The sequence below is a fragment of the Suricata suricatta genome, chromosome 4 (genome assembly GCF_006229205.1).
Source record: "Suricata suricatta isolate VVHF042 chromosome 4, meerkat_22Aug2017_6uvM2_HiC, whole genome shotgun sequence".
NCBI classification, from domain to species: Eukaryota; Metazoa; Chordata; class Mammalia; order Carnivora; family Herpestidae; genus Suricata; species Suricata suricatta.
In genome coordinates this window covers 114,501,643-114,526,309 of record NC_043703.1, presented here as the reverse complement: position 1 = coordinate 114,526,309, position 24,667 = coordinate 114,501,643, and the positions used below count along the sequence as shown (strand labels likewise).

Sequence of the window (24,667 nt, the reverse complement as noted above, 5' to 3'; positions counted from 1 at the left end):
GAAAATATTTTTTTTAATGTTCATGTATTTATTTCGAGAGAGAGAGAGAGAGAGAGAGCGTGTGTGTATGTGTATGCATGAACAAGGGAGGGGCAGAGAGAGAGGGAAAGAAACCCCTGGCTCCATTTCACAAACTGAAATCATGGCCTGAGCTGAAATCAAGGGTCAGTTGCTCAACTGACTGAGCTACCCAGGTGCCACTGAAAATGTTTTTTTCCACCCTCACACTTAATTGTTGGTATGACTGGGTATAGTTTCTAGTGCCATAGGCTAAATATTTGTGTTCCCTCAAAATTCTTGTTGAAACTTAATCCCCAATGTGATGGTGTTTGGAGGTGGGGCCTTTGGGAGGTCATGAGGGTGAAGACCACTGAATGAGATTAGTGCCATGATGAAAGATGCCCTGGGGAGATCCCTCACCCCTTCTGCCATGTGAGGTTATAGTGGAAAGGCTGTCATCTAGGAACCAGGAAGATGCCTTTCGCCAGACACTGAACCTGTCAGTGCCTTGATCTTGGACTTCTCAGCCATCAGAGCGCAAACAATGGATTTGTGTTGTTTTTTAAGCCATCTGGTCTATTTTGTTATAGTGGCCCAAACAAACCAGGACATCTAGGTCAGAAATCATTTCACTCAAATTTTTAAGGTATTGCTCCATTGGCTCCATCCTCCTGTATTACCTATGGAAAGCCTGATTTTCTTAATTCTTAATTTTTTGTGTGTTATCTATTTCTCTCTGGAAACCTTTAGGGTCATCTTATCCTTGCTTTTTGCAAATACTTTGACTTGTATTTGACTTCTAATAGAAAATCTGTCTCCATTTTTTATATTTGCTGAGAGCTTTTGATAACCATCCCTCCTCTTCTACTGTTGCTCCACATGTAAGCAAAGCAATAAGCCAAGTGCTTCCTCCTTTGAGGAGTTCAAGCCATGCAAGTCATCAATTTGTACATGGAAATCCTTACCATAGCACTACTCACTAACCACAATTAAAGCCAAAGCCAGTTGCCCCTTCTGACTCTCTCAAGACACCTTCTGCTCTGCTAGGAGCCTAAAGCATGGAAGATCTCATCATATGCACAATAAATCTCTTAATGCCTTCTTGGTGCATGTGTAGCACTATCAGTATTAGCATCCAAATCCATTCCTCATCTGCAGAGGGACCACAGTGTAGCTCCTCCACTTGCTAGCTGAATGATTTGGGTATATTGCATAACCTTTTTCTACTTCAGTTTATCTGTTTGTAAAATTGGGTAATAACAGTATTCATGTTGTTGTTTTGAAGATTAAATGAGTTAATACATATTAAGAACTTAAAGCACTACTTGGCACATAGTAAAAACTTAACAAATGTTCCTACTGGTGTGAACCTTTTTAATTTAAAGCTGGGGCACTTGTTGAGTTCTTTCAATTAAAGGACTCAGGTTAATTAAGTTATGACACATATTTTTGGTATCCTCTAATTCATATACTTGCTTTGATTCTCTATTTCTCACACATTGTCTCCTATTTCCCCATCAAATTTGCTTTCTGTTTTCCTTTGTGGGACATTTCCTCAACTTTATCTTCCAGCTCTTCTGTGGCCTTTATATCCATTATCCTTTTTAAAGCATGATTTTATCTTTAAGTAATGTCTACACTCAACATGGGGTTAAAACTTATAACCTCGAGATCAAGAGTTGCATGCTCTACTGACTGAGCCAACCAGGGGCCCCTCCATTCTCCTCTTTCTGATTGATAGTAGATTCCTGGTTTTTAACTAGCCACTTGGCCATCCAGATCTGGCAAAATGAGAAATACTCTTTTAGCATCAAAGGACACTATCAACAGAGAAAAAGGCAACACACAGAATGGAAGAAAATGTTTACAATGCATATATCTAATAAGGGATTAATATCCAGAATATGTACCGAACTTCTAAAACTCAAAAACAAAAACAAAAAAAACCCAAACAACATCATTAAAAAATATGCAAAGGTCTTGTGTAGACATTTCTCCAAAGAGTCTGAAAAGCATATGAAAAGATGCTCAACATCACCAGTAATTATGACAATGCAAACCAAAACCACAGCAAGATACTACTTCATACTCATTAGAGTAGGTATTATGAATATACATATATAAAACAACCAGAAAACAACAAGAATAACAAGTGTTGGTGAGGATGTGGAGAAATTGGAATCCTTGTGTACTGTTGGTAAAATAGTACAGCTGCTGTGGAAAACATGGAAGTTCCTCAGAAAATTAAACGTAGAACTACCATATGATCCAACAATTCAGCTTTTAGGTATATACCCAAAAGCATTGAAAGCAGGGACTAGAATTGATACTTGTACACCAATGTTCATAACAGTATTATTCACAATAGTCAAATTACATTGATGGATGAACAGATAAACAAAAGATGTTATTTATATGCAATGGGATATTAGTCAGCTTTAAAAGAGAATACAATTCTGATATATGCTACAACATGGATGAACCTTAAAGACATCATGCCTAGTGAAATAAGCCAGACACAAAAGACAAATATCATATGATTCTGCGTATGTGAGGTACCTATAATAGTCAAATTCATAGACACGAAGTAGAATGGTGATTTCCAGAGGACAGGGGAAGGCAAGATAGGGTGTTATTATTTACTGGTACAGAATTTCAATTTGGGATGACAAAAGCATTCTGGAGATGGATAGTGGTGATGTCTGCACAACAATGAATGTATCTATGAATTGTAATGAATTGTATACTTAAAAAGGATAAAAATAGTAAAATTCATGTTATGTGTATTTTACAACAATAAAAATAAAAAAGATACTCTTCAAGGATGAAGATTTATCACCATGACAGAAAGGGGATGTGTAGGAAAGACTGGTGGACTCCTTTTGTTTTCCTCTCTCCAACTGACATCATCCCCTATAACTTTATGACTGGTTATTTTCTAATCTCTCTCACTTCGGATGCCTATCTATCCTGCACGCCACTATCAGATATCCACCTGTTTACCTCCCTCCTTCATTGTCTTTTGGACTCCATAATTTCTGATAGGGTGTCTGCTGTAATTCTTGTCTTCCCCTCCTCTGTATGTAAATTACCTTTTTTCTCTGTCAACTTTTAAGATTTTTCTCTTTATCATTGGTGATACCCAGTCCTAAGGTTGTGAGCAGTGGTAGGGAGGGAAACAAAAGGAGCTCACCAACACTTCCCCATATCTCATTGCTATCCTGTAGTATATCTTCAACCTTGAAGAGTATTTCTGATTATGCAAGAACACCATATGGACCTGAGAACCCTATTTTTCAAAGCTTTGAGGTCATGTAAACACCACTCTCACCAAACACCCGAGGGTCACCTTAGGAAAAGAAGCAATGGAGGGTGGAGAAGTTATTTTGGTGCTAGAGTCCAGCTCCAGCAGGTCCAGGGTTCCCCGAAAGGATGGATAGTGTTGGCCAGAGGGAGTGATGAGAGAGCCACATGTTTCTTTCTTGATCACCAGGCAGGCATCTCTGCTCTGTCTGCTTTGGTGTCTCTTTTTATTGATCAAGCAATAACATGACATCAGAAAATAGAGATTGTTTACAGTGACTAATTTTTAGTGATAAGATGTTTTAATCACTGGAAGTGATGACATTAGAAAAATAGAAAATTTTTTATAATGACTAATTTTTTATGAGAAGATGCTTTAATCATTGAAAGTATACAGAGAACTATCTCATTCATTTTTGTATCCGTCCCCAAGATTAAGAAAGTGACAAACATACCTCATTTTGTACAGGTTGTTTCTTTTGCCAATAATTATGACTTTGTTTTTGATTAACAAATTACAACCAAGTTATATAATGCACTTACAGTGAAGTTGAGCAAATCCTACAACCAAGGACATAACAGGATGTTTTTAGCAAAAGACAGGATAACATACATATTAAAACATAGGTCAAGCTGTACACAGATAGGCCAGGAGCCATTTTATTAGGTTCACAAATCACAAGAAAAAGAATGCTTGCTAACAAGTTGTTTGAGAAAGCCCTTTCTTTGATGCAAGCACAATGGGGGCCCTATGTGTGTTGGCCTTGGACCTGGGTTTCTCACATCCTTATCCATCCTCATAACTGAAGTCAGCACAAGGTAGAATGTAGACCTTGGGAAGGCACTATGTTCTGTCCTTGTTTTCCACTTTTAATCTCCAGTTTAGGCTCCAATTCTCTTCAGGCCAGACTCAAATGGACTATGTTTTTGACCTTGTTTTTAGTTTTTATCTCCAAATTCGGCTCTTTTTTTTCGGGGCAGACTCAAATGCAATTTTTGTGTTTTTAACCCCTTTAAGTTTATGTTTTGGGTCTGCAAAGCTCATTAGAAGGGCCTTTTGTCAAACATTTATAATGTTTTGATCTAAAACCTCTTATGCAGGGACAGGAAAATGTTTTTTTCTTATGGGGTAACTGTGTGGGGAATATCAGTCTGATTTGGAATGCTGTAAGGCCTAATTAATGACAACAGGCTTATTTTCAACATGAGCAGTAGTAGTAGAAGGAGATACCAGTTTCACCTCTCATGGCAGGAGCCTGCAAATGTTTGCCATTTTCTCACTGTGGCTGTGTTATCCAATAAGGCCGATGCAGCTCCCTGCATTTTGGAGTCAGATTTTTTTCCTAAAGAAGGTAAGTGTTTCTTGTAGGATCCTGTTACATTATTTAACCAGATCAGATTTAAACCAGAGCAGATGATCCTAAAATTATCTATACCTAAAAACACAAGTTGTAAATACATGAAGCAGTATGACTGGTGTTGTGCAATGTGGTGGCCATGCTTACCAGCCTCCATCCCACTCCACATTATTCACATCCTCCGGCATTGCTGTTTTCTCAAACAGCTCTTAAACTGACCATTTCTACCTAAAAAAGCCATTTCTTCAACCATTTTTTAACCTTTGCTTTATTTTTCTTTGTAGCACTTAATCACAACATGGCATTCTATTATTTATTGGCTACTTGTTTGCTGTCAATCTCCTCCACTAGAGAATAAGCACCATGGTTGCAGCTTCATTGTCCTATTCACATCATATACCCATAGCCTAGATCAGAGCCTGGAACATTATAGCATATCCTCAATATTTGTTGAATGAACGCATTTATGTATTTACTTAACTTTATTATATTATTTATATTAAATGTATATTTAACATATTTAACTATTATGCTATTTAATCTGACTTTATTTAACTATCCTTTTCATTTTTATCATTTATCCACTTGTGTAATCACTAAGCCTCTACTTTGTTATATATATGATTAAGAAGTGGAGAGAGACAAGGATGTATAAAGAGATCCCCGCTTCCTGAAGGATAAAATTCAAAGTCCTAAGCAAGGAAAAATGGAACGCCCTAAATTTAAGCGGGAAAAAAGATTTTATTTTTAAAAAAGCAGTCCAGAAGTTCGTTTTGTTTCTAAAAATGTGAGAGGCTCTGCTTCCTTCCAGTCCCTGAGGAGCCCAAGTCCCCAGCTTCCCGATGGTGAAGCGCAGCACCAGCTTCTTTCCAGCCTAGCTCAAAGCTCCTCCCCTGGTAATGAACAGTTGGGGAAATCCCACTGAGGCCCGCCTCATGCCCCTCCTTGCTAGATTGAATGGCGCAACCCGTTGGGAGGGGCCGCTGGCTCAGCCAATAGAAGGAAGCTCGAGCAAAAGTCTGTGTAAACAAACCCAGCGGGGCTGAGGCTTGGGCTCCTCCCCCACCTGGGGGCCGGACGCATCCTTGGCCCATTGCCTATCCACGACTAACGTAGCTTTCTTCCAGCCAATCAGAGCCCGTGTCTCCCGAAAGGAGCCGCTCCACCCTGAGAGAAAGAACGAAGGGAGCGAAAAGACAGATGTTCATACCAATCGGAAGCTGGAACTTCTGAGGGAGTGGGCGGGAGCTGCTTCACATTTAGACCAATAAGCACCACACATGCCCTTCTAGGCAACTGAACGGCATCCTCTTCGGCCCAATAGGTGAATGGGGCGGTGCCCAGCAACCAATGGCTAGGGTTCGGGGGCGGAGTAAATAGCCAGTGTGCTGTAGGAGATAACCTGGCTAAGTGGCAGCGGCGCTTTTCCTGTGCTGTGGCTCACGCTTTGGAACTGGAAGCCAAGACTGTTCTGGCGACGGCGACCTTTGCGGCGACGGCTGAGGCTCTCGGAGGAGTGGCGGAGTACGGTCTGGAGGAAGGGCTTCTGGTCAGCCCAGGTGGGCTCGGGCACCCGGGCTGCCAGGGAGGGGACCCGCGGGAAGCGCCGTTCTCCTGGCTCTGGGGGCGCCCTGCGCCTCCCATTCCGAGGCCGTCCGGGCTGTGAGGGGCGATGCGCGGCCGTCCGGGCTTCTGTGGGGAGGGTAAGCCAGCGGTCCCACGTCGCGGCCATCCCCAAGAAGGGCCTTCTGCGGTGGTTACTCTCTGCCCTTTGCGGTGGTTAGGGGGTCCTTAGTCCCTTTCTCCCCGCACAGGCGCGCTATTCCTCCCCCGCCCCTCAACTTCCCTGAGCCCTCTTAGCCTCCTCCGGACTGAAGCGAGTCCCCTCACTACCGCAGCGCAACACCGTGAGGGAAAGTAACCAGTGCTGCATCCCCCAGTCCCCTCCCCAGCTGGGTACGGGGACGAGTTGCACATTTTCACCCTCCCCCATTCGCGGGCCCGGGTGCGTTATCTGTGTTTCTTCCACTCCCTCCACCTCCCGCTTTACTCCAGCCTTCGTTCTTGGTACCTTATTTGAGTTAGGCACCTTGGCCACTTGTCTCCTGCCTTCTGTTCTGTGAGTGAGCCTTGCCTCTTCCACCATCTGAATTTCATCCACATCTCTCATGGAAACTAACATTTTCCACTTGCTCCTTCCGAGCAGCTGGAAGGTGAATGCAAGAGTGGCAGAATACATAGTACAGGGAGCTTTGCAAGATTAGAAACTTTAATCATTTTGTTAATGGTAAATTATTCTTGCCTTCCTTAAAATGGCATTTGATCATCATATCTTTTCTGAAATCTTTGTCCCAGTTGTTCTGATGATAGTTTCTGTAAATGCAGGCGAGAAGGATTTACTGGCCACCAGAAATTTAAAATGTCTTATTATGATTTTAAGTAGGCAGTTTGCATTATACTTTAAATAGCTTAACTGGAGTGGCAGAGGGTTTGCAGTGTAAGGGCCTGTCCACCCTCATTTATCATAAAATATACAACATGTTTTAGCTGTGTAACTCAATGGGATTTGATCACACCCAGATTATGGATAATATGGCATTGAATCTGTTCAAAACCTATATTCTCTATTCCCCACTCACAGAGAATTTGTATTTACATTCATAGTATATCAGTTTGTGTTTTAATGATATTGGTTCTAACCATATGTTTCTAGATAATAGGGCAAACTATGTTGTGCCTAAATAAAATTATGCCAAGAAATTTATAGGTAAAAAAGTAACATATCACTTCAGAGTTTTGAAAATATTAATTCAGATATTGGACAGTAAGGGTTTTGTTTTGAGGAAATTGAAATATTGGAATAAGTGTGATGGGCCCCTTAGGCTATGTGTGTATGAGGAAGAATCTTCACATAAATTGAAATTGTTTCTCTTAGTTCACAGAGGTGAAATGTAAGCAGTTTAATATGTACACTGTTTTGCAAATTTTTGTGAAAAATTCTTATTGTTTTCCTTATTTGTAATTTAAGACTATACCTTGTATATAGAGAAATAAGTCATAGAGTGAATTAAAGAGAATTTTCACTCTGAGGAGGCAGCATTGCGTTGTCTAATAGACCATATGTTTGAGCCCTGTTAGTAAATCACATGAAAAAGAGGAAGACCTAAAGCTATTCTAACAAATCCCCAGGTATCGAGAACAATAAAAAGTATTAATTACAGAATTACTGGCAGTCATCAAAGAAAAGTCCTAGAAAAACTGCAGATTTATGAGTTGGTCCGATTGTGTGTTGGTATAAGGCAGCAGCTGAAAACCGGTTATTTTTTACAGTCTTTTCAGGTGTTATTTGTGCTTAGTAATTCATTTGCAACTTTAAAAGATTATAACTGTGATTTCTTCCTAGAGATCTTGTCTTTAAAGAGCTCACAGTTTAATGGAAGAGATACCTGTAAACCAAGAATTAAATGCAGAGGGAGGGTCTATGTAGGACACAGGAGCACTGTGAACCCATGTTCCGGCCTCAGTGCCTGCTCTAGACTTTCTGAAGTGCCATTTCCTAATCCGACCTGTTTATCTTACACACTCAGTTCTCTCTCTGCAGGTGCTGTTCTCTCTCCTTGAAAGCCTTTTCCACACCTCATATGCTTAGTGAGGTTCTATTGCAAAATCTTCTTGAAGCCTGACACTGGCCTGCACTCCATCCAAATAATTGTTTTCTATATCTTTTGGTTATTTCATTATAAATAAATACCTTTGATTCTCATTATTTGGAGTAATTTGGTGTATAAAGTCACTTAGACCACTAAATTGCAAATACTAAACCACTGCTCCTAGGGAAAATATGTACATATATACATGGACTATAACCTTAAATCCTAAATAACAGTTCATCCTGTTAAACTATATTTTCTTTATTTTACAAGAGAGGAAATGAGGCTCAGAAATGTTAAGTGACTTGCCTGAGGCCACACTCTAACAGGTGCCAGCATTAGGATTCAAACCCTGTCCAATTGACCTGGGAGCCAGAGCTGCTTGCACTACACTGCACTGCCTCCTACCATCTGTGTCCTTTAGTCATCTCTGCGGTGGGACACAGGAAGCACAAATGCAGAACACTCCTTTGTTCAACTTTAGCTGGGAGTGTGTTTGAGGGCCGACTCAAAACTTTCGGACTTTGCGCTCGTCTGTGGATGTCTGAGAAAGCACTGTGAATATTGATTTCATGGTTACAAAGAAATTTAGCAAGTGGGATAATTCGAAAATACAGGATCCATAAAAAATGAGGATTAACTGTACTTGTAAATGACCTCTGGAGTCTATTTCATGATAACCCTTCTTGCTGTCCACTGTAGAATGTTCCTTTAGTTTCTCGGATAATTTGTTCACTTATTCATTTATTCAACAATATTTATCAAGTACTTACTATAAGCTAGGCTTGTGTTATATTCTGGTGAACAAAGAGATTAAGCTCTTGACCTTACTCATACTATATTTGAGTAAAAGAGACAGCTAACAGCTCAGGGGAGAGGTCCAGGTTGGAATGATAAATTAACTTGACCAAAGTAAAAGCTGGTGTTCCCCCTCCCACTTCACAAACCCCTAGCATACTGACTTACAGAACATTTCTGTTCTACTCTATGCATAAACTCTTCCTGTTAAGCCTGTCACCATAGGGGCACCTGGGTGGCTCAGTCCATTGAGTGTCCGACCTCCGCTCAGGTCATGAACTCACAGTTTGTGAGTTCAAGCCTCTCTCTCTCTCTCTCTCTCTCTCTCTCTCTCTCTTTCTCTCTCAAAAATAAATAAACATTAAAAAAAAAAAAGCCTTAAGCCTTTCTCCATTAACCTGCGTCAACTTGTACTTGTCATTAGTTGATTTTGAGGCCATTTACTGGCAGGATTTTCTAGAAGAATCAGGCTGATTTGGTCTTTAATTTCTGACTCTGCCAACTTCCAACTGAGTGACTTTGGTCAAATTATAGAACTCTTAAGCCTGTTACCTAATTTCAGAAGTGGTGATATGAAGTGTTAGGCCCTTATCAGTTAAAAGGAAGAGGCACAGACATATTAACTCCTTAAAAAATGCGAGAGTGACAGAGAGAATCCCAAGCAGGCTCCACGTTGTCAGCACAAAGCCCGATGTGGGGCTCAAACTCACAAACCATGAAATCTTGATGTTAGCTGAAGTTAAGAGTCTAATGCTTAACTGAGCCACCCAGGTGCCCCCACATATTACCTTTGATGATGAGGGTTTAATGTAAATTTAAATGGAAAGTCCTCTCAGCAGCCATATTGTCCCTTGGCCCTACTGCTTTCAAAACTTTAAAAAACAATAACTCAGCAGTATTTAGAATAGGATTTGAGCTCTGGAGACCTTTTACTTTGCCCACCCAACATTGTATTTCCCAAGAGAGAATCTGATTGGATTGGTTTGTCACCTAAAATAGAAGACTTCTATTGGGCAGAATTTTGAGTCAAGCCATGTCCTAGGTGATCTCTCTCAGGTTCAACCTGTAGATTGTCCTTAGTTAGGGCTCTGAGTACTAGTCCAGTTGCTTGTGGCCCAAGAAGTAGGGTGGTTTCACATATTATCTCTTGTGTAGACCTCAACATATATAAAAAGAACCCCTTGGAAACAGTTTCTTCAGAAAACAGTTGAAAATATAGCAGTCCTTAGAGCTTTGTAGATTTCTGTCCAATTCAAATACCTATCTAACATATCATTGATAATATCTAATAAAGAACCTAACAAAGTAAACATATAAATCTTCCTTTTGGTATCAGATTTAATATTGCTGTAGTATTTAGAATAGGATTTGAGCTCTGGAGACCTTTTTGTTCATATGGCTTTCTTCCTTACTCGACTGTCAGCTCCATGAATGTGGGGTTTCGCATCTTCATCTTACATAGTAATAGATGCACAAATGTCTGACTTGAGGAATTCCCCACTTTTCCTGAAAGAATGGGAGGATATGAAGGCTTCCCAAAGAAGGTATTGTTAAAACTGATTCTTAAAGGATGAGTATCAAGCTGTTGGCAGGGTATCACTAACAGCTTAGAAATACAAGAATTGAATTCTGGAGAACTGTTATACCATAGTGACTTTATTTACGCCCATCATGAAGCTCATACGTGCCCCATACTGTTCAATGTGCTGAAAATATAAACAAATGTACTCTCAAGGAGCTCAGCATCCAGCAAGAAGATAGATGGGTGAACTGATTTATCACGTGTCAAGTGACATAATAGGGATATAAATAAATGCTATCTAAACCAAGAGAAAGGAGTAGTTAGTAATATAGAGAGCACTGGGGAAGATTTCTCAAATGAGATAATATTTGAGCAAGGCTTTGGTGGGTAAAGAGGAAGAAGTTCATGACTGAATATAGAAACTTTTTAAAGAACTAATATTTTTGTGGTAGAAAAGATTTAAGAGCTTCCATGTTTGCCATATCTGTCATGGGTATTCAATTGTATTTATATTTTTATATTGTATATATATATTTATTTATATAATTATTCAATTATATTTATTCAAGCAGTTTCTCTAAATACAAGATGTGAATAGTTACACCATAGTAGAATTTTTTGGTCCAAATAAACTGGGTTAAACAAAGGTTTCTGTGATGTAGGACTTCTGTAGGTCCTTTATTACATTAATGTCCACTGTAGATTATGGATCTCCAAAAAGGGTATATTGTATTTAAGCATGGCCATTCCTTTTCACCCCCTCTGCAGCATATCTAATCATCTTTTGGAACAGAATTATATGAGACATATTTTGAGGAATGGTGAATTAAAATGTACTTTAACAAACCAAGATTTGTCAGTGGTCTCCATGTGCATTGCCAAATTACCTGTATAATTTTATAGGAAAGAAGGAGAGATGATGGGGAGAAAGAATACATCCTAGTCAACTTATTGTCCTCTTGGTCAGTACGTCCCAAACTTTTAAAAAATGTTTTATAATCACATGTTTTATAAGTCCTGTTTCCATGAGGTATTTGGAGACCAGACTATAGCAGGGGAAAGACAAAGGTGGTCTTGAAAGTGAGAATCTTCTAACAGGAGAGGATGTTACTTTTATTATGCATTCATTTTGGGCCATATTAGGTGTATATTTTGTCAGTTAGGTGATTTCTTTAGAGGCATACTAACTCTGGAGTTTTGGGAGTTGTATGCTAATGTTCTCCATTCAATAAGATCTGATTATATGAGCTTTAGGAGCTGAGGCCTTATACTGTGGAATTTTAATTCATTTCTCAAATTCTGATTGATTAACTCCGAGTTAGTGTTAAGATTAAGGAAGCAACAATTATGTTTCTGATAGTGTGCTGAATTTGCAGTCAGAAGACTTAGTTTTGAAATTTGTCCCTGCCAGGTTTCTATTTGAATGACCTTGAGCACAGCTGCCTAACCATCTGTTGCCTCCTTTTCTGTTTTGATAGAATGAAAATACATGGGGTTGGTTAGTGTAAGAACCAAATGATGCACATAAACATACTTTAGAAACTCTGAAGCACTGTACAAATATAAGACAGACTAAAGGATGGGGCTCCTGGGTGGCTCAGTCGGTTAAGCGTCCAGCTTTGGCTCAGGTCATGATCTCATGGTTCGTGGGTTTGAGCCCCGTATCAGGCTCTGTGCTAACAGGTAGCTTAGAGCCTGGAGCCTGTTTCAGATTCTGTATCTCTCTCTCTCTCTGACCCTCCCCTGCTTGTGCTGTCTCTCTCTGTCTCAAAAATAAATGAAAAAAACATTAAAAAAAAAAGACTAAAGGAGAGTATCCAGCTTAATTTGAATTAACATTTTTTTTTTAGTTTTTAATTTTATGTTACAGAAATAGTACATTACTTCTGTAAAATTAGAAAGCATTGATGGGCAAAAAAGGAAAAGGGGGAAGCTTCAGAGCACTCATACTAAGATCCATCAGACTAAGGCACTGGTTCACATTTTGATGGGTATATTTTATACTTTTTGCGCACATTCATCATTTTTTTATAGAAATGCGTGTTTTAGTCATTTTATTTTTATGAGATGAATCCCCTAAGAGTACAGCTGCTTGGTTCAGAGAATTGTTAACATCTTTTGCTACATAATGCTGATATAATGAGAACTAGAAACGGGGCTAACTTCTCAGCCTGATAAATGTGTGACCTTGTAATCATCTAATATCTTGAACCATTTCATAAGCTTTCTCAAAGGCACATTCAGAAATGAATTCGTTGCGTGTGTGTGTGTGTGTGTGTGTGTGTGTGTGTGGTTATGCTTGGCATTATTGTTTGTAATAGCATAAGAGAGTTGACTCCAGTGTTTGTCAGTAGGGAACTAGTTAAGGAACTGGGGCACATGCAAACCCTGGAATATTATATAGTCATAGAAAAGAATGGGGGAGACTGTGTACTGATGGAAAAGAGCTCTAAGGTATATTGTGATTTTTAAAAAAGGGGCACAGCATGCAGCCATGTTTTTAGTATGTTGCTTTTTGTGCTGAGAGACAAAGGTAGAATATGATTATGCATATTTGCTTGGAATTGCAAAAAGAAATTCTGAAACAATATATATGAAACCAATGGAAGAAATAGGAATGGAAATGGGATTTTGCCATAGTCCCTTATGTATATTTAAAACATTCTTTTGAATCATGTGTTTGTGTTATGTTTTCAAAAAAATGAGTAGAGGGGTACCTGGGTGGCTCAGTCGGTTAAGCATCCAACTTCAGCTCAGGTCATGATCTCTTGGTTCATGGGTTTGAGCCCTGCATTGGGCCCTGTGCTGACAGCTCAGAGCCTGGAGCCTGCCTTGGATTCTGTCTCCCTATCTCTGCCCTTCCCTGCTCATGCTCTCTTAAAGATAAACATTTTTTAAAAAGGAGTAGAATGAGTGAATGAAATGGAGTTACGAGAAGAGTCTGAGGTATCAGGTGAATACATAGCAATAGTAGCAAAGATTGGAAGAGTGACCCCAGGAAGGGTTTGGCAGGGTTGTTTTTTCTTTTACTCAATTTTGTATATTTAAAAAATATGTTGAACACAATAAAATAAATGAAATCAACGTTTCCAGATGGTCATGTTATGGCTTAGGTAGCTGCTTTCTTTTTCATGTTCACTTGTACAGAGCAGGAATTCAAGCCCTGTAGTCTACGTTTAACACATATATGTGAGGAAAAATAAGAAAGAGATTTAAATATTTATAAATAAAAACATTCCTCCCTAATATAAAAGAAGCCACACTTTTTAAAAAATAATAATTAGAAAACAAAGTATGAAGAAAAATTATCTGTAATTTTGCTACCCAAATGTTTTTATGCATAGAAACATTTTTTAAGGTAGAATCTTTTTTTTTTTTTTCCGGCAACTATAGGGATGCTCATGTAGTTTTTTTCTCTTTGCTTGTTAATATGAAAAGATACATTTTTATATTTATTAATTTTAGACTATCCTTGCATTTGTGGGCTGAACCCCATTTGATCAAGATTTTGTTTTGTTTTAAAATAACTTGCTTGATTTTATTTACACATGTTTTATTTAAAAGTGTATGGTTATACCATGGAAATTGATCTGTGGTTTAACTTTTGTGCTTTTTTTGTTCTGTTTAATATATTGAGCTACCTGTGAACTAATCATTCAGGTTTTCTTCATTTGTGCTCTGAAACAGTTCCATGGGAATTTATCTGCTTTTTGAAAGTAGATGTTTTGTGGACTACAGACTGGTCCTGCCCCCTTCTTTAAAATGCAAAAATATTAGAGGACATGAAGTTTTAACGTAGTGAATTTAATATAAACAGGAACAAAACAGTATGTAATTGCTTTTGTTTGATAGTGGTGTTCTTAGTGTCTTTTTATTACCAAGGCTAATACGGAGGTATTACACTCACCATCTGAGGGTTTACAGGGACCTTTGTTTTAGTATTGAGCAGATGTGATTGTTTAGTTCTGCAGCCTTGCAGATATACAGAATGTGCCTCCCAGGGCTCTGCTTTATCCCCACTGAAAGCAAGAAGTAATGCAGTGAAACTGCCTAGCTAGAATCTTTTAAAGAATGGGGAGTTCTCATTTAATTGTGTTAACTTGGAAGTATAAAGATGAAAAACCCTAAACTTTTAATTCCCTATTGAATACAGTTTTAAGATGTAGCAAATAATTCCACTTCTCTTCTCTAGTAAGCTTGATATATTCAGACCTAGTTGATGTTTTATTATATAATTCTTGAAGCGTCTGAGGCTTACATTATGAAAATCCTATTTTGGAACTTTAGATATAAGATGATGTAAATGGCATTGTGTGAAATCAAGCCGGATGGGAACTGATGCTTCTTAAGTATACATTTTCAACTAAATCTCAGATAGCAGTGTGTTTTCTTATTTAGTTCACAAAAATAAAACACGTTGGGTTGAGGGTAGGAGTTATAAGATTATGTCTTTTAACTGGATGTCTTTACTTCATATCAAGATAGAACATATAGTACCCATGGCTTTGGACCAACAAAAGGAATCACATTTTTTTTTCCTTTTTTTTTGATTTGTTGTTCGTCAGTGGTTCTCACAACTGGAGCCGTACTTCAGAATTACCTGGAGGGCTTATTTCAACACAGATTGCTGGGCCCCACCCAGGATTTCTGATTCTACAGGTCCGAGGTGGGGACTGAGAATTTGCATTTCTATCAAGTTCCCAAGTATTACTGATGCTGTTGGGCCTGGCACTAAATTTTGGGAACCAGTGCTGTATACTAACCAAATACTAGACTTCCGGCTCTAGAAGAAAACTGAATTTGGTTTGGGAATATAAGTAGCACAAGTTATGGAGCAAATCCTGAAAGATTCACCCCTCTTGCGGCCAGCATAGTGTTGAATTCAGGTAATCGGCAAAACACAGGGACATAAAACGATTCTTGTTTTACGATTGAAGCCCTGGACAAATATCAAATAAGACATGCTATTTCATTTGTAGAGCTGAGAGAACAAGGAACAAGGGTGAAATAGGAATTTTTTATATGTCATTTTTATGACCCTCATCATTTACTACTTAGCCTTACTTTAGAAGTGTTTGTTAATTTTTTTAACTGGGACAGAACTTTGATTGCTTATTGAAAGTTTTGTGTGTTTTTAAAGGTGTTAGCTATGTTTAGTCTTAAGATTTTTTAAAAATAGTAACAGGAGAATAAGAGAAACTTTGAGAAACTTTTTCCACCAAAAAGAAATTATTGGAATGAATTGTTGTCTTATTGGAATGTTGGAGAATGTAGCCTGCTGCATAAAACGTCAAGCATGCTGTGAATTTTCAGTTGTTTTCGTGATTTGTCATTATACTGTTTGGTGTTATATTATTAATTTTTGTAATCCCCCTAAGGTTGAAAAATCAAAGTCAAAATCAAAGACCTGGAGCAGCAGCTGGACACAGAAGACAGCTATGAAGGAATAGGTAGATATACATGTACACACACACATACATGTATAAATACATACCATACACACATGTATTTTTAAAATTATTGTTATTATTATCTTTTTTTTTTTTTTTTTTTTTTTTTGGCAGACAGATGTACCTGTGCTGAACTTAGGCATCACTGAATCTTTGAGTTGAAGAGAAAGAAACTCTGGAAGCCACACATTTTCATAGAGGAGTTTTGTTTCAGCAGGCTTTTCTCACTTGTCTACTTAACTAATTTCTGTTGTTCCACTACTAACAGCGTCAGTTGGCAATTTGACCGGCTGGCCCAGCATTGACTGTGGAGGAATAACTGGTGTTACAGTGGGCTTGACAGACTCCCTACTTGGGAACATTTCTGTTTTGCTCCCCTTACCCCCTCAGTAAAGAATTGAAGTGAGGAAAAGAAAAGTAGAACTAGATCATATAGACTAGACAAGTGGTTCTGAAGCTTGGCTGCACATCAGAGACCACCTCAAGCTTCTAAAGTTCGACATAAATCTGACTCACCTCTAACATTCTCCTACAATGGAGCCTGAGGGACTACATTTTAATAAGTGATTTTTTTGTTGCCAACCATTCTCTGTGCCTCTGACCAGAACAGTGCTGGTCTCTACTAAAATTTTCATCAGACTGTGGTGAAATAAGAAAAATTAGGATCACATAGTGTTTGTCATAAAGTTAAATTTATTCAATATAAAGAATTGTCTTGCTTTGATTTAAGGCCTTCCTATGTTCTTTGGTGTTTAAAATATCCTTTTATAAAGTGATGCTAAGGTTATTTTTACCATCCATACTTAGTTTTAAAAAATTGCAGTTCTATATCATCTTCAAAATATTTTTTAGAATTTACTGGCCTATCCTGACGATTAAGCACCTCTGATCTAATCATTCTTGGAAATTGTTTTTAAAATACTTTGGAATACAAATCCATAGAGGGCCCAAAAGCTTTGGCTAGATGAGTTTCAGAATTCAGGATTTTTCAAATTTTAGACAGATGCTTTCTCTGTGTGTTATGTAATGCCCCCGTGATCTGTCGCAGCACCCTTAGTCACACACATTAGTATTTCTGAGGAAAACAGGAGTATTCACACTCAGTGGGATAAGTGTAGGCTATATATAGCTTCACCTCAGTTCAAGTCTTAATGTCATCTGAGTTTTGACATAAAGCATATGGAAAATTTTTAGTTTCCAGAGGCTTTTTGGATTTTGGAATTGTACATAACGAGTTATATACATGTTTGGATGTCTGCTTTCTCATCTTAAAAGGGCTGGCCAGCTTCAAATTAAATGGAGCTTTGTGTGTTTATGGTAAAGAACATAATTTTATTTAAACATACTAGCATGACCTTGTTCATATTTTCCTTCCAAAGACGTAGTCCTTTTGCTAAATAGCATGTTTTTTCAGCCTGGTTTCCTTAGTCCCATTAGCAATATTTGAGGAAAATCAGAGTTTAATATCAAAAGCATTCTGGGAAGTGGGAAGTACAAGAATATTAGGGTAGTAGCTAAGATCATGAACCTTGGGGACAGGAAGACCCAAACTTTAGTCCCAATTCAGGCCCTCACTGTGTTATCCCTTAGGAAAGGTGTTTAATTTCTGAATGGTGGAGAATTCATCTGAAAAACAGGGATAATATTAGCACCTGGCTCGTAAGATTGTTGTGTGCATTAAAGAGAGAACATTAGTGAAGTACTTAGAAGAGCTGTTATTTTACTCTTGTCTTTTCCCCTTGTATTTGGGTAGATTACTTGTTTCCTCCTTGTAAACTTGACTGTCCTATGGCGCCCTTTTATTCCCTTAGAGGTCTGGGAAAACGTGTTCAAGTACTTCCCCAATTCACGACGGACTTCTATTCTGCCTTTACAATATAGACATCAAATTCTGCCTCTTCAGTGGTTTCCACGCCAAAAAATCCATCAGCTCCTACCTAAGCTTTTTTTTTTAAATTTTTTAAATGTTTATTTAATTTTGAGAGCGAGTGACAGAGCAGGAGTGGGGGAGGAGCAGAGAGAGAGGGAGACACAGAATCTGAAGCAGCTCCAGGCTCTGAGCTTGTCAACACAGAACCTGATGCGGGACTTGAAAACCCACGAACCCACTAACTGGGAGATCATGACCTGAGTCCAAGTCAGCTGCTTAACAGAATGAGTCACCCAGGCACCCCCTAAGCTTTTTTTTTTTTAATGTTCATTTATTTTTGAAAGAGAGAGACCCAGAGAGACAGAGTGTGAGTTGGGGAGGGGCAGAGAGAGAGGGAGACATGAATCTGAAGTGTCCTTCTACCCCAAATGAATTTTCAAGGACTTTTCTACCCAAAATGGTACTTTCCTGAATAGACTTCTAGTGAATACAGTTTTCTCAGCCTCATTATATTATGTATTTAGAGTGGTTGGCTCCTTTATTCCTACTTTGTTGTGGCAGACAATCCTTTTTTCCCAAAAATATATTAGGTAAAATGAGCATGTGGTCCCTTTTGGTGATATTTGTTGAGAATTCATGGTATGAATTTCTTCCAGTTTAGATAGTTGCACAGTGGCAAGCTTTTATGCCTAGCCTACAGCTCATGAGAAGACTATTATAGCCACCTGGTGTTATTAATGTTAAAATAGTAAACAAGAGCATATTTCCTAGAATAGAAGTAGGGATTTTTCCCCCTCAAGAGTAATTTAACCTGTCAAAAACAGATTCCTGAGTTATGTTGTCACTGACTGTGGAGAATATCTGTTAATACTCAATGAAGAATGCTCTACCACAAATCATAGCCCCTAAGGGCATGGGTTTCCTTCCTAGGAAATGAGATTTAGAATGCAGCATTCTGAAAATGGCACTTCGTCAATAAATTATTTATTGAGGACCTGGTGGGCACACAGAGGCAAGCTAGAAGCTGTAAAGACTTGATTCTTGCCCTCAAAAACATCTAAGGTTATAAACAGACTTTTCTCCAAACAAATGAATAATGCTCACTTGAACATATGTATAATCAAATGTAAAATGGGGGTGGATATAGGGGAGACCTTAGGCAGAGATCATATTCAGGTTTCTGTAGTGGTATTTTGAGATTACTGTGCATTTAAAAGACAAGTTAAAGTGTCATTAGATTAGTCTAAGACATTTAGAGGCCTTTATAATAGCGTGTATCTATCTGGAGCTGGCTGGGTATAGAGAAGTCAGGACCCCTGTAATGACCACTGTTGGATGTTATCCTGGGATATTTGTTGAGATGGCCTTTACCTGGGGAAGTGGGCCTTGAGGGCAGACCTCTGGGGTTCAGAGAACATACCACTGACTGTAGTCAGGTCTGTTGACATCTACCTTAGAAGTGACTTTAAATGCTTTATGGAGTACATTTTATGTCTGTTCTATACATTTCTAATAGGATAATATCACAGGCATCCTTGAGGTATTATTTCAAAAAATTTGTGGGTTTTTAATAGGTGTCAGATTAAAATTGTAATAAGTTAATAATAAAGGCAATTATTTAATTAAGGAAATGCTTGGTAGTAAAGTTAAATAGGATTTCTCAGAGCAATGAATTTACTTGGCTGTGTTTTTGGTTTGTTTGTTTTTTGCAAAGAGCATTCACCAATTTGGGAACTGCTGATGTAGGAATTAGGCTAATTGGGATTTGGATTATTCCACATAGAATTTACCACTTTATTGGAGGAATTGTTCTTAGTCTTTAGTCTTTCTATACTCACCAATGTAGTTGACAAGCAAAACTACAAATGTTGGGCATTGGTTTGGGCCTAACATTGTAATATCTAAAAGGCATAATGTGGAAAAGCTTCCCAGTGATTCTAATGTAGTCTAGAGATTGAGAACTACTGATTAAGAATATGCCTCTGGACACTTGCTAACTGCATTCTTAATCCTATTCGAGTATGCTAATAAGCTTTTGAAAGCAGCTAATCAGCAATTAGATGCAGGTAAGTTCCATTTTCTGTGTGCTTAACAAGCACATTGACATTCTATATGCAAGCTCTTTCCTTGCATCAAAGGAAAAATAACTAATGGAGCATTTGTGTATTGAGGTCAGTATAGGAAAGCTTAGCAAGGTGATTACTTATTTATTTTTTGTTAAAGTCCATATAACTTCTCCAAGAACAAATGAATGGAAATAGAAGGGACAAGATCATTCTAATTAGAGGTTGATTGGAACCTGCTTTTTAATCTCCATGTACATATTCTACATGTTTTTCCCACCTCACTCCCTAAAAAAGCTGAACTACTCATCCTGCCTTCTTTCCACCTTGATCTTCTGCCAAATGATGGAGAAAACCTGATGGGTTTATTTACTTATTAAAAGAAGGGACTCCTCAGTGATTCAGTCTCAAGTCGTGATCTTGCAGTTTGTGAGTTGGGAGCTCCGCATCTGGTGGTCTGCTGTCAGCACAGAGCCTGCCTCAGATCCTCTGTCCCCTCATGCATTCGCGCTCTCTCTCTCTCTCTCTCTTTCTCGCTCTCTCTCTCTCTCAAATAAACAACTCTCTCTCTCTCAAATAAACAAACATTTGGGGCACCTGGGTGGCTCAGTCAGTTAAGCGTCCGGCTTCAGCTCAGGTCATGATCTCACGGTTCGTGGGTTCAAGCCTCGTGTTGGGCTCTGTGCTGTCAGCTAATTCAGAGCCTGGAGGCTGTTTCAGATTCTGTGTCTCCGTCTCTCTCTGACCCTTCCCTGCTTGTGCTGTCTCTCTCTGTCTCTTTAAAAAAAAAAAAAAAAAAAAAAAAAAAAAAAAAAAAAAAAAAAAAAAAAAAAAAAAAAAAAAAAAAAAAAAAAAAAAAAAAAGACAAAAATTTTAAAAAAACCAGGGGCGCCTGGGTGGCTCAGTTGGTTAAGTGTCCGTCTTCAGCTCGGGTCATGATCTCACAGCTCATGAGTTCGAGCCCCACATCCGGCTCTGGGCTGACAGCTCAGAGCATGGAGCCGACATCCATTTCTGTGTGTGTATCTCTCTCTCTTTCTGCCCTTCTCCCACTCATGATCTCTTTCTCAAAAAATTAAAAAAAATTAAACAAAAATACCCAAACATTGTAAAAGAAGACTTTGTAAACAAGGCAACAAATTATTTTAATGTAAAGTATAACATGGTATACAAAAATATGTTCTACATGAATTTAAAAGGCTTTATGAAATATTTCTTTTATTGCTTATGTAGATTTAAAATAACACAGACACACACACACACACACAAACACACATACACATAACCTGCAAAAAATTTAGAAGGCACAAAGTTGGAGTTTGGTAGGTTTATCCAGCAACTGTCCAGGCAGGGAGACTTATATTTAGAGGAATACAAGGGAGCAAAATTTGCCACCCCAAGGTATGCCTCTATGGAATATTGGTTATTTCAAACTGTTTATTAAGAAACTACAGACCCAAAGAAAGCTCTAAACACTGAGTAGAGACATTTACGTGTATAAGGGAAATCTCCATTTATAAGAGTGTCTCCTTCCGTACCTGGAGGAAGGGAAGGACTCTAAATCTCTAGAAACCTCTCAGTGGAGATAGCATGGACTTAAATCTTAAGGCAGACTTTAATCTGTGTAACACCTTACCCGTGGTTACTGTGCTTTTCTTGTAACCTTCCATAACTGACTTTCTGCCCCAACATTTTCTTCTGTCTTTAGCTGGAGGTATTTAAGGTGATGGCTTTAGCCAATTCAGGGAGTTACTGAGTTTTCCTGGGTTTTTCCCATGTCTACAAGAGGTATATGTGCTAAACTTTTGATTTTCTCCTGCAAATCTGTCTCTTGTCAATTTGATTCTTAGACCAGCTAGAAGAATCTTGAAAAGTAGAGAAAAATTTTTCCCTCCCCAACAAGTACATACATAAGCATCCCTGCCACTAGGGAAGTAAAATATCCTGCCACAGAGTAAGGATGTTTCATGTGGCTTTGTGATGGATAAAATCTCTCTACTGATGCTGTTTTTCCTCAATTCTGACTATAGGTTCATCATTTCAGCTGTTACTAATTAAGAATCCCTGGCATTTAGATTTTGAATTAGGGAATGTATTAAACTATTCAAAGTATCCTTTCCTACCTTCCCATGGCCTACACTGTCAGTCATTCCTTCTTTCTCCTGTTTTGTAGCCTCTTCTCCATTAGACCATTCCTAGGAACATTTAAACAAGCTCTAGACTCTCCAGTTATTAAAAAGTTTCAGGGACTTCTCATGTCTCTAGTTGCTGTCCATTCCTGCCCTTTCCTTGGCAGCTAGACTCCTTGAAGGAGTTATCTTACACTTCTTGTCCCATGCAACTCACACCCCCTCCATTTGACTTTCCTTCTCATTTCTGTTCATGGAAACTGCTCTCAATAATAAGGTCATCAGAGACCTCCATGGTCCTAAGTTCTGTGGATACTCCTCAGCCTTCCTCTTGACCTTTCAGCAGGCTTCAACACACCCACTTTACTGGATTTATTAGTTTCCTGTTTCCAATTTGCTTAACAAATTACCACAGTCATTAATGGTAATAACTTTATTCTCTTGCAGTTCTGAAGGTCAGAAGTAAAAACTTAAGATGTCATCCAAACTGCACTCCTTCTGGAGGCTTTAGGAGAGGGAGAATCTGTTCTTTGCCTCTTCAGTTTCTGGTGGTTGTAGGCATTCCTTGACCTGTGGCACATCACTCCAGCCCCTGCCTCCATGGTCACATTGCCGCCTACTCTTCTTTTCCTTATAAGGACACTTGTCATTGGATTTAGGGTCTACTGAAATAATCCAAGATGATCTACTTATCTCAGTGTTCTTAATTTAGTCACATCTGCAAAGACCCTTTTTTCCAAATAAAGTAGCCTCATAGGTTCTAGGGATTAGGATGTGGACCTATCTTTTTTGGGATTACCATTCAACTCACTATACAGAGTTCTATCTTCCCTTGATTTGTGTGGTGCTACACTCTTCTGCTTTCCTTATAAACTCTATGGCTTCTTCTCAGTCTCCTTTTTTGTATTTTCCTCCTCCTCTACCTGACTTTTAAAAATGTTCACATGCATCAGGTTGGGTCTTGGATCCTCTTCTAATCTCACTCTGCCCTCTCACTCTAGGTAATATTTTCTAGTCCCATGACTTCTATTACCATTTATATAAACGACCACTCTAGATTTCTTTATTTAGTCATACCTATTCTTGATGCATATAGATAACCTACTTGACATAGTCATTTGATGTTTCAGAGGCATTACAAACTTAATATGTCCAAAATAGAATTCCTCACCCCATTTACCCCCTCTCCTCATCACCACCCAAGAAAAGTTTGCACTTCCCACAGAATTACTTAGTTCAGTGAATGACATTACCATCCACCCAGTTGCTTGCGCCAAAGTTATCCCTGATATTAACTTCACTCTATTTCCCCACGTCCATCATCAAAACAACCTAAAATAGTTTCAGAATCTGCCTACTTTCTTCTTACTGCCATTATCTTAGTCTTAAGCAGCTACCATTTTTCCATCTGGATTAGTGCATTAGCTGCTTCACTGGTCTCCTATTATGCACTCTGTCTCTCCCATCCATTTTCCATATGGCAGCCTGAGTGACTTCAAAATATATATTGAGTCCTATTGCTATGCTGCCAGGAACCCTTTTATTGCTTTTAGGATAAAATTTTAAATCTTTCATGTAGCCTCTAATGTCCTGCATGATCTGACCCCATCTGTCTCTGCAACTTCATCTCTCTTCCTTGCCATTCTCCTACTGGTTCTCCTTTGACCCTCCAACTGTATGCATCCCTCCTGTATTTCCTGAGTTCCTTCCTGCCTCTGAGTCTTTGCACATGTGTTTCCCTCATTGGGAAGGAAGAAATTTTCCTTGGTCTAAGGTTGTTTAGATAGACTAAGAAATAAATTCATGTGAAACAGATTAACAGGAGAAATCAAATTTTGTTTCATGCGTATGGGAATCCATACAGACATGAAATTCTAAAGCCAGGTGACTTGATTTATATGACATTCTGAGTTAAGGAGTTGGGTAGGAGTCTGAGGATTTGAAGAAGAGGAAGACCTTTAGCAGGAAGGTGAGAGGAGTTGTTTGGAAAACAAAGGTTGCCCTGTTATGCAGATAAATTTCTTAGGTAAAGAGGACTCTTAGGAACTTTCTTCCTGGTACCAGCTCTCCTTTCCAATGTAAATTTAGGCACTTGAGGGGGAGTTAAAGAGCTTTTCCTGAATCTGGCGGGTTTTAGCTGCTTTTATCTCAAAATAATCTTTATGCCCAAAGTGGCCAATCTTGGGGCTCTTACCTTTGGCCCAAACCCTCTGCTCCCTATTGCTAGCTAACTTATATTCTTTAGGTATCAAAGAAAGTGTTGCCTGCTCAGGGAAACTTTTCCTAACCACCCCCACTACTAGACTTGATGAGGTCCCCCTGCTATTTTCTAATACTCTCTTTTACTTCATATTGTATAACATGGATCATAATTATTCTTAATTATTTGCTTGCCTCTTCCTATCATAATGTAAATATCACCAGGGCAAAAACTGTGTACCCCGTCAAAGCACCAGTAAAGCACAGTGTCGAGGGTAAAAATTAATGAGTGAGTACATCTAATGACCTGAGTTGCTAGGACATA

General features: G+C 38.7%; 1 protein-coding gene across 2 annotated transcripts in view; it reads left to right on the top strand.

Annotated features, from left to right (window-relative positions):
- Positions 1-6,027: 6,027 nt before the first annotated feature.
- The window catches only part of PAIP2B (poly(A) binding protein interacting protein 2B), a 36,119-nt gene continuing 17,479 nt past the window's right edge, over positions 6,028-24,667 (top strand). The window contains exon 1 of one of the 2 annotated variants that reach the window (XM_029936261.1): positions 6,028-6,220. The gene's annotated coding sequence lies outside the window, so the exon portion shown is untranslated. Of the gene's footprint in view, positions 6,221-16,007; positions 16,082-24,667 lie in introns of those variants that run through there. The other variant, XM_029936262.1, reaches the window with a different exon arrangement.